Source organism: Pipra filicauda, unplaced genomic scaffold, assembly GCF_003945595.2.
Source record: "Pipra filicauda isolate LSUMZ 115617 unplaced genomic scaffold, ASM394559v2 scaffold83_size3615187_pilon, whole genome shotgun sequence".
NCBI lineage: Eukaryota > Metazoa > Chordata > Aves > Passeriformes > Pipridae > Pipra > Pipra filicauda.
In genome coordinates this window covers 549577-560000 of record NW_024105020.1, presented here as the reverse complement: position 1 = coordinate 560000, position 10424 = coordinate 549577, and the positions used below count along the sequence as shown (strand labels likewise).

The following is a 10424-nucleotide window of genomic DNA, read 5'->3' as shown; positions in this document are numbered from 1 at the left end:
CGTTTTTGCATTCTGAAAGATTTTGTGGTGTTGGCTTTCTGGGGGTTTTTTCTTTCCCGTTCTTTGGCTGTCCATATGCTATAGACGTATAGAGCACGGTATTAGCACTGCTTGTTTCAGCACAGAAATATCTGTCAATTGAAAATGTGTATTGTTTGTGCTGCTTTCTGCTTGTCTTTTACAGTCTGAGAACCAAGTGTGTACATGTGCACAAACTAGAGGCTTACATGCCCTGCACACAGATAAATATAAACACATGTGCCCACACAGATGTGCACTTACAAAATTATTGGTATCGCCTAGTTCCAAGTAGCTGGTGTAGCAAAATCAAGCCGTGATAAGTGTTTTCTATGGATAATAATACGTATCTACAAACAGGCTCCCTTCTGCCCCCTTGTTTCACAGAATACTGTGCTCAACTTCCCTTTCCTGGATGTTGCACTGTGTTGATCACTGCCCTGCCTCTGCAAATCCTATTTGAAAATCTCATTTGCAGCATAACTGACAACAAAGGCATTACATGGTGTATGCCCTGCATATTCAACAGACTATTCCTTGCCTTTGTAAGTTATTTCTAACTTCTAATGAAAATACTGTGTGATCAGTTGATGATCTTTTTTATTTATTAATAGTCTGTAAAATTAACTGTGTCTAATCAAAGAATGTATCCTTTCTTAAAAGTGTAAGGTGGAATGCATTAGATCAGTGGCACAAAAAACATATTTTTTACTGCAATAGGCCTTTCATTGGGTACTCTAGGAAACAGGACTTAAACAAAACACTAAATTGAAGAGAATTTTGAGGTGCAATCACACCCAGCCAGCACAAGACACAGAAATTCTCTTTAGATATACATTTTCTCTGCATTTGTTTCCAAACAGTAATTCTGCTCCGTGTTTAAAAAAAAATAAGAAAAATTATTTGATATTTCAGTCTCTCAGGGCAGCTTCTGAATAATTACATGTAAAATGATCTAATATATATTTATGGAAAATAGCATTGCAGAGCACAAACGTGTATTTTTTTCAGGAAGGTCATTTTTTAAAACATCCATTGTAGCTGCTTCACTAACGTCCAGGGGTTTTTGCCATCCACACGGCACAGATTTTTTTGATTATGTAGATTTTTTTTTTCCCCCTCTATTGCAGTTTCATATGCAAAGCATGCATCAGCCACATCCATGCTATCTCCTAAAGCAGTCATTCTGAAACCCAATCTGGGGATAGTGCAGATTAAATAAAATTTCATTTTGATTTGGCCTCCTGCTGAGAATGGGACTGCTTTGTTTCAGCCGACAGAACCAGCAAGCCAGAAAGGTATGTCCTGTTTTGCATGGCTGATAGTGTGACTTGAGGATCACAATCAGGCCGTTCATGCTCTCAGGGCTCGGCATCTCATCCACATCCTGTACCATCTTTCTCTTTTCCTTGCCATTTGCTTTCCTTCTGTGCCGCCTGCCGTCTACCTGCAGGGCAAAGCTATGGCAGACCCTCACACTATTGTTTACTTTGGCATATGTTTAATAGCTGCATGGCTGTTTCAGGGCAGGGTTTCTCTATTTTTTTTCCCCTTCTCCCCCTGGCCCTTCCCCCTTCGCCTTTGTTTTTTCCCTTCCCAGTCCACATTCACTTTCCTTAATTTCTAGGTGTTGAATACACAAATACTGACTTAATGGAAAATTATGTGAGTATCGCTTGCAATGCTTCAGAGATTTTGCTAGGAGATCTGTAATGCAGAATTTTCTTGTGAATCTGAGGAAACATTAAACAGCTTTGAAGGACTTCAGTTTTCATAGCCCTTTAGAGCTGTTTAAGCAGAAAAGCAGTCACATGTTACAGTTAGAAGAGAAAAAAAATAAATAAACACACTTTTAGGAAGGGGTCTAGCTGCTTTGACATCTTCACATGCTTTGTAGTTACAGCTGCAGTGTTTGGCATGGGGAATATCAGTAAATATTTCTTTCTCTAAATATTAGTATCGATCTTAAAGCCAGTTTGCATTACAGGAGAGGGTGTACAGCATTCTCCTTACTGCTACTGTCCCATGTTTTGAAGGAGGTGTTGACAGTGGGGAATGACCTCACTTTTAGCCTCTGGAACATCTTTTGTACAGGGCAGCAGGACCTCTGAAAGACTCCTTACGATGCAAACTTACTCCTTAAAAGTGTATTTATCTGATAAAGCTGTGATATCCCTTGTCTGTGAATATTCTTTTAGGGAAAAAGAGCTTTTATATGAAATAAAGTTAGCATAAAATTTATCTCAGACAAAGAGCAAATTTTAATTTTGTTTGCCGCGTGTTTTAATATGGACAATGTCCTGTTTCCCCAGGAAGGTGGACTACAATTATAACTCCAAAGAAAAATTCAATTCTTAAAACAAAACAAAACACACAATATCACATGTTATAGAGCACTGATGTCATATGGAAATGTATATTTTCATGGTGATTTATAAACACAAAATTATTATCATTGTGTGCAACATGCCTTTGTGGTAGGTGATATTAGTAACAGCAGGTTATTCAGCAAAGTCTGATGGAATGTAGGTGGTCAATTATAACACTCTGCTCGATTTAGCAAGTTCTGTTCCCAGCTTTTATATATTACTTCAACTCCACAACTTTCAACAGTTTCTGACTCTCTGAGATGGCCAGGGGTGAAGGTCCTTGGCATAACCATGTAGATCTTTGCCTAGCAGAGTTTTGTGGCCTGAAAATTCACTTTCTCTCCATCTTCCTTAATTAAAAAAAAAAAAAAGTTGTTTGGGGAGCGAAGGCTCATCCCACCAAAGTTTGGAGAAAAAGAGAGGTAAAAATAAGATGACTCATTGCCCTCCCTATAAAGGAAGGTAGGCCAAATTTTAGTTTCACCTTGGTAAACTCCAGCAGGATTTCCTGCTCATGGCAGGATCTAGTCTTGCATTTCTGTTACTCAAAGATATTTACAAAGTAAAATGTAGTTAAGGAAAATTTTAAAGAAGCTATCTGTAGTGATGTCACATTTTCTTTAAGAAATTTGAGGCAGTAAGAAAATTATAAAGAGGCTAAATTTATAAGAAACAAGAACTGCAGCTTTTTAAAAGGATACAGTGGGGAAAATTATCAGTTCTATGGGGTTTTGCTCAGTATCTCTAATCCTCCTGCTTCACCCGTCACGTATCATTGAGATGTTGTCCAAGTTACCGACTCTGCATTTTAAACAGAGTTTATAAAATTGAGTTCCAATTTTACATTTACCATCATTTCACTTTAACAATTAAACACCTGTTTTAAGAGAAACAAAACTGAGTATTTTGTGACAGTATATTTTGTTTACGTCTGAACTCAATCTTGGCAAGTTTTTTGTTGCATAAAGAGTATTTTATATTAAGTTGATAATTGCATTGAAAAAATAGATTAAATAAATGGTGACACAAATATCACTTGGAAATACACCATATTTTTAATATGAAATATTCAAGGAAATTAACAGAAGTTTTGTACCTTTATTTGCAGGAATGAACTATCTTTTAACAGAATGATGTTCATTATGGTAAAGTAAAATAATCTTGGCTCCAGAATGTGCTAACTGTTCTGGATACTTTTTTATTAATTACACAACTGTTGTATGTAACCAGGAATTACTACAAACTTTACTCTGGTGCTCCTAGGAGATCAGAGTTCCTTTTTTAGATAGGTTTATTAGAGCTGTATCTTAGAGTCATATTCTGGATAAGTAAAAGAAGTGAGTGAGTTTTGGAAGTCAGTTTTGCATTTGTCACTTCCACAGAAAGAAAACTATAAAAATATTAGCCCAAAGTCCAGAAACAAAGACTTCATTCTTTGATAGACTTATAAGGCTTTCCTCAGTGGACTTCTCAGTGTTCCTCCTTATTTATATTTGTGTATTTAAGAAATTAATCAGATCCAAAATCCCAACTCAGATACTAACTGAAAAACAAAAAAAAAAAATAACAAACCAAAACCAAAAAACCAACCAAACAAAAACACACAAAAAACCCCCCTAGGATACTTGGCAACGTAGCATATTTACTTACGTGTTTATGTTTTAATGCAAAGGATTTATTAATTCTCTATTCTTTCACTTTTTCTCTCACTTTTTTTACTTTACCTGAATGAGGTGGTGTGATTGAGATAAGTCATATCCATGCCCAGAATCCTATGGAGAAAACAGATCATCTCAAATGGAGAATATATAGCAAATTGGAAACTAGATAAACACACTCAGGAGACAAGTATATATGTATACCTGCATGTAAATTAGTCACATGATGCTACTATATATATGTATGCACGTATAAGTGTGTATGTACAGATCCAGAGAGAGAGGTGTCCCTGTGGCCCACCAACATCACAAGAGCAGATGCTGCTACTGTGACCATATAGAAGAAAAAACCTGCATGATCAGTGCATTTCCTGATCTGTAACTATCTGAATTTCTCAGCAGCTACACAGCTGATTGTCTCCTGGAACAAATTCATGTTCCTCTGAAGTTAAAATCTGCTTAAAAACTTGCTGAGTTCAAAAGGATCCCAAATATGAAGATTTGGCTGCAGGATCAGGGCCTAAAGATTTGGCAGTATCCCTTTGGGCAAGCCAGGACAAACTAGCTAACAAACTTATGGAAAAAGGTTTCAGAAATCTGTCATAACACTGGACTTGGAACCTACCATCAGAATTAATGGACGACTCATTCTCATTCAACTCAAACTTCTCATGCTGATGTTCTTGCTTTATACACCTGATTTGACCAACACCAATAAAAAAGGTCTAAAAAACTGGTAGAAGATACTATAAAATTAAGTATCAAAGGGCAATTGACTAGCAGCAGATACTATAAAGTTATATATCAAAGAAAAGCAGTAACATCCTGTCAGCAAGTATGACCATAGGAACCCATTGTGTTCACAGCCTTAAAGGGGTGAGGAGTTTGGTTACTTTGGTTTGGGATATTTTTACCCAATCTCCTTAGAAATAAAAAAGCAAAAAATCAAAGTTAGATTTTTATTTAAGAGAAAAGTTAATCATAGGCTTACTGTTCAAGTTCACTGAAGCAACAATATGCTATAAAAATCAATACCATCACTTAACCCTTCATTTGATAATGTTTTAGGATTTCAGAAAGTTGCCTTTCTTGTTCACAAAAAATACCAAAGCAGGGACTTTCTCAGCTTTAAGGAGATATTCTCTGCTATAAGAAGGTATTCTTCCTATAATTATTGTTTTAAATAAAAATTTAATAAAACCATCTAAGTAGTTGATCAAATGTCTGAATGTAAACAGAAAATGAGCTTTGGACCAAAGTTGAAAAAGCAGAGACAACAAGCTAGCATTAACTTTGTTTAGGAGTAGAGGCAAAACCAAAGAGCTCGGCCCAGCAGCTACTAGGAAATCTAATATTTCCTGAGTAGGGAAAGAAGGCACTTTGGAAACTGTAGGGAAAAAAAATGAACAGAAAAATCATATTATTTGTATCACAGAATATTCTGAGTTAGAAGGGAGCCACAAGGATCATAAAGTCCAACCCTTAAATGAATGGCCCATAACAGGGATTGAACCCACAAGGTTGGCATCATTAGCATCAGGCTCTAATCAACTGAGCTAATCTCAGGGTCTCTCTAATCATCCAGTGGGATTTCTGCCATAGGGTTGACTTTGTCAGAAAAAAGCTACACCCAGGAAAACTGCTTCTGAGAAATACAGTTTGACAGATCCTCAAAAAACAGAAGTTTGAAGTACTGGTAATGCACATCTTTAAAGATTTTCTAAAAAAAAAAAAGCATGTTGGCTTCCCACATAACAGGGAATGTAACTGTGTCAAGATCTTATTGATTATATGAAAAAAACCCAGGCAATGTGTATTAGTTAACTGTTTATCAGTCTTTTCTTATCAAAGGTTGAAAAAGTATTTTTGTCTCTGAAATAAGGGATAGAGAGAAGAAATTACTAGTGAACGTCTAATGAATCTTATATAACACAGAAATTGACTACAGATTAATAAAAGCATCCTCTCTCTCATTAAGTGTTCTTTACCCTATGGGGGTGGAGAAGGTTAGGTTATAGCAGCATTATGTCCTCACAATAAAAACACATTTAATGTCCTAGTGTCTACTGCAATTGGTTATTCATTGCATACAATTTTCTTTATTTTTGAAACCCTTTTCCTCTACCAGCTGTCTGACAAAGGCAAGAATGAAACATTCTGAAAATAAATTTTGGAATAATTTACATTCAATAGGAAAATTCCACTAGTAAAATAGTGTGCATTAAATTTTTCCAGTGATGGATGAATCTCAGAAGATTCAGAGAAGTGTTTCAAACAAGAATGACAATATCAGTGTTTGTCTACAGCATTTCAAAATTCTGTCTCTATCATCATTGTATCCAGGAACCTACAAATAATCAGAATTTTTTGTTATTCTTTAATGATGTCTAGGTTTACTTCTGTCCCCTTAAGAGGTTCCTTTGCTTTACCAAGCAGAGTAATGTTTCCTCATTGGTGACAGGCTACATTTTGGAGGAAATTTAATAATTCTCCAATCCATGTTTCTTTCAGGAGTAACCCACAAAATCTTGATTCAGAGAGCAGCTACAGGAAGTCAGGAGGTACTGGGAAACATTTTCTTCCACAGGTTTTTTTGGTTGGTTGGGTTGGGCTTTTTTCTTTCTCTCTCCCCTGAATTAAAATTTTCCTAGACACATGTATTGCTCTTACCTCTGTGGAGGTGATAAAAGGGGATTCTTGCACCTTAAAATTGGAACAAGGTAAGTAGTGCCATAGGAAGATTTACAGCATCCTCACAACCTCTTCTTATTTCAAATAGGAAATCCAAAGTAAAGCAAAATAAGCAATTTCAAAAGGGGATAAAAAACCTAAATAACAAACAAGCAAACAAAAACCAAGACCCAAAGGATATGGCTAAATAAGATCCACCACTATCTCAATTCTGTTGGCCATACTGTAAATGATAAACAGATTTTCATCTAATGGAACTGAAAATTTGGAACTACTTTTTAGCAGGTTGGTGGGGAGAGAAGGGATCTGATTTTTTATGATTCTTCTCTCTCACTCTCTCTCTCTTTTTTTTTTTTTTCTTAAGAGATTCCATTAAGGTCCAAATTTGCACTTTAGGGTGGTAAGACAAAAAGACTAAAAGCTCTCTTAGTAGGATAGCTAAAAGGTCAAAATAGATCTGGATGTTAGCAGGTTAACAATGATAACTCACCTTAAGGTCCCTAAAAATAGGAGTGAAAGGAGCACATCAGTACTGAAGAGCAAGGGGGCCAGAACAAAATTCTGAAGATCCCCATAATTAACTGGCAGAGGGTCAGATGAACACTTATTAAAATGCAACAAAGCACAATGGAGTGTCTCAAAGATGGAGTTTCAGTCTTAGCTGCGAATTTCTTGGTTTTATCAGTTCTAACCAGGCTTGCAATGTTATTTTAATAAGTACTTTTCTCTACATATTACCTTTGAGAATTTGGGGGGAATATTTATGTTAAAGGGTTAAGAGGGCAGTTTGTAGACAATTCAGGGAACAGGCCTTCTTAGAAAATATAGGAAGAATGACATTATGGTGATATTTTAAGATTATTTTGTATCCGATATTTGAATGCTATGAGATAAATTCGTCAATTTACCTTCCAGTTTCAAAGGCAACAGTAAGTCTTCATTAAGAAATATTCTTCTCCCAGTGCAATATCCGTACCATACTGTAATGCTGTTAAGTACTATATATTGTCAACTCCTCTTTCTTATGGTATGAGTATAATACTCTTTAGCTACCTCTCTCAAATAATTTCAATAAGGAAAAATATTTTGCTTCACAACTTACCCACACCAACTCTCACCCTACTCTAATCCAAAACCGTATGTCCAGGCAGTAAATGTAGATCAACAATCTTGAGAAAGGGATTTTGAAGCTTTCTTGGCCATAAATATTACTTGCTAGCACAAAGAGAAATCTGTGTTTTAAACCTTAAAATCCATCTAATTCCACTCAATTTTAACACCATTCTAATTTGGCTGATGTGTTTTGGTTTTGGGTTAGCATTGCTGGAATTGGCTGAATAAAGATAACTGAAAGTGGAGAGAGCTGTGGGGACCTCTGAGACATGGGAGATCTGAAGGGGTCAGGACAAAGGTAGGGAAAGAGGAGGATGAATACTTCCTCACCTTCAATAACAGAGGGAAAATTGCACCTAATTTCCTAACACTCAGACATGTTGTACGTTATAGGTTTAATATATTGGGTGGAGTATAACTCGTGGTACATTCTTATATCAGGATTTACAAATGCTTTCTCGTATCATAATATGTTGGCAAAACAGGAGAACACTGAATAGCTGGTCTGACTGAAGTCCTCAAATACACTGTTTCGTGGCAATGTAAGTTTGTTAGTGTATTTAAGTCCAGTAAGGTTTCCTTCTTCCCAAGTGTATTTTGAAGTGCAGTACTGTTTAGTGTTCATATGTGGGAGGGGCTTTTTGGTTTCTTTCTTATTTTTCTTCAGTAAATAAGATTATGGCATCCTGGATTTTTTAATTCCTTCATAAATTATTTTAAGGTTTCTTTGCATATGTGCATACCCCCACACACATGTTTACCACTTGGAGGACAAGTTGGATAAAGCAGAAGTGTAATATCACACCTCCGCTCTCCCAAATGAAGGACTGGCCGTCAGCAGATACCCAAAGTGGAACATAAAGAACAAAATGCTTTATAGGCAACTGTCAATAATCCAGCCTCAAAATCTCAGTGCTGGGTGACTCCTAGTTCTCTTGTAGTCATGGCTCAAGCAGCAGTGCTGTGGTGCACTGACAAACAGGGCTCTAGTCTTCCAAAACCCCACCCTTCCAATACGTTATGTCAAAAGGCATTCAAGTAAACCCTGTCCCCAAATATGCAACCACAGCCCATGATAAATGCAGTGTGGGGTTTTCTAGTGGGAAAATCAGGGGTTATAGGTTGTTTAGAACTGATTTTTGCTTCAGTGAAAGAGGAAACAGACCGGAAATGAGGAAATGAGAGAAACAGTCATAAGAAAGCTCCCAAGACAAAGCAGAGACAAAAGTCCTTGGGATACAGAATTGATTATGTGGGTTAAAAAGAAAGAAAGCTGGTGAAGGGAAACTTTTTGCTCCAATTTCTCATATGATCAAGAGAACAAAATTTTGTGGAGTCTTTGCACCAGCTTTGCACCAAAGGTTATACTGCCTTCTTTCCAGCCACTGCGTAAGGGCTGCAGTTCTACCAAACACGAGTATTTGAGGATCCACTTGAACCAGAGCTTCGTAAACATCTGTCTGAATTTAACCTCTTCTCTATATCACTCATGCATTTTCTGTGGGTCCTTCTCATCTTCGTTTGACATACTCTAAGAAGTGTGCAATAAAGAAGCAAGATGAAAGAGACGAGTCCTTGTGTGGTTCTGCTAAGAGCATGGGTGTGGTTACAGCATTGGGCCCATGGAAACAACACTCGTTACTTCATTTGGATAGATTGGATCTCATGTCAGTTTGTTCTCTGAGATTCCAAAAGCACATCAGAAAGCAAGATGCTCTTAACACGGAGGGGTTCCTGAATTTATTATTGCAATAAATGCACCTTCCTAATCAAGATTCTGGAAAGGCTGTCAGTTTTGTGTGCAGCCCTAGTGCAGGACTTGCTTCCTTGAGTAGGGATGCAGATTTCCCATATCTTCATAGTTCCTCTGACTCTCTAGTTGTATTCCACCTTCAGGTGAGACAATAGGAACATCCCTTATGATACTATCATCAAATTACTTGCTCTCTCCTAATCCTCTACAGGCCCTCACCAGTCTCTCAACTCTAGATTTATTTATACATGTTAGTTTTCACTGATGCTACACTACATTTTTGCTTAGGTTTTCTTTCCACAGTGCGCAAGGCTACCTTTGGTAGTTCTGTGAACAGCCATTATCCATTTAAAAAAATCAAATTCAGTACTACCATACACCTGCAAAAAAACCTGCTGTGTCTTATTTTCCTGTTCTAAGCAAATCTCATGGACACTAATCATTTGCTCAGTATTTCCAGGCATTCATGATTCAGTTAGAGCAATGAGCTATTGTCCAGAAATCCTAGATAAACAGCCACTACCCATGGAGAGGGTATCTGTATAGCACATGAGCTGTAGACCCAGTGATCCTAGGCCCACTGGTTACACCATACATGGACCACATACCCCCAAAAGTCATGGTAGCCTGACTTCTCTGGTCTCCCAGACAAACCACAATTTTCCTATGAGGAGCAGGTGACTCTCGATTGAAACTGTTCCTCTAACCTAGGCTTATTCATTGAAAGAGAGAAACTAAAATATGTGAACCATGCCATGTGGCAGGTACAGGGCACTAAAGCTAAGTAGAAATGCTGGCTGCGTACGAGTCTTCCATAAGGCA

General features: G+C 37.2%; 1 long non-coding RNA gene across 8 annotated transcripts in view; it reads left to right on the top strand.

Annotated features, from left to right (window-relative positions):
- The window catches only part of LOC113999983, a 262086-nt gene that overhangs the window by 86533 nt on the left and 165129 nt on the right, over nt 1–10424 (top strand). For 7 of the 8 annotated variants that reach the window (XR_005566981.1, XR_005566980.1, XR_005566978.1 and 4 more), the window contains exon 1: nt 1151–1316. The exons of the other annotated variant lie outside the window; for it this stretch is intronic. This is a non-coding gene — a long non-coding RNA (uncharacterized LOC113999983). Of the gene's footprint in view, nt 1–1150; nt 1317–10424 lie in introns of those variants that run through there. 8 annotated transcript variants of the gene reach the window in all.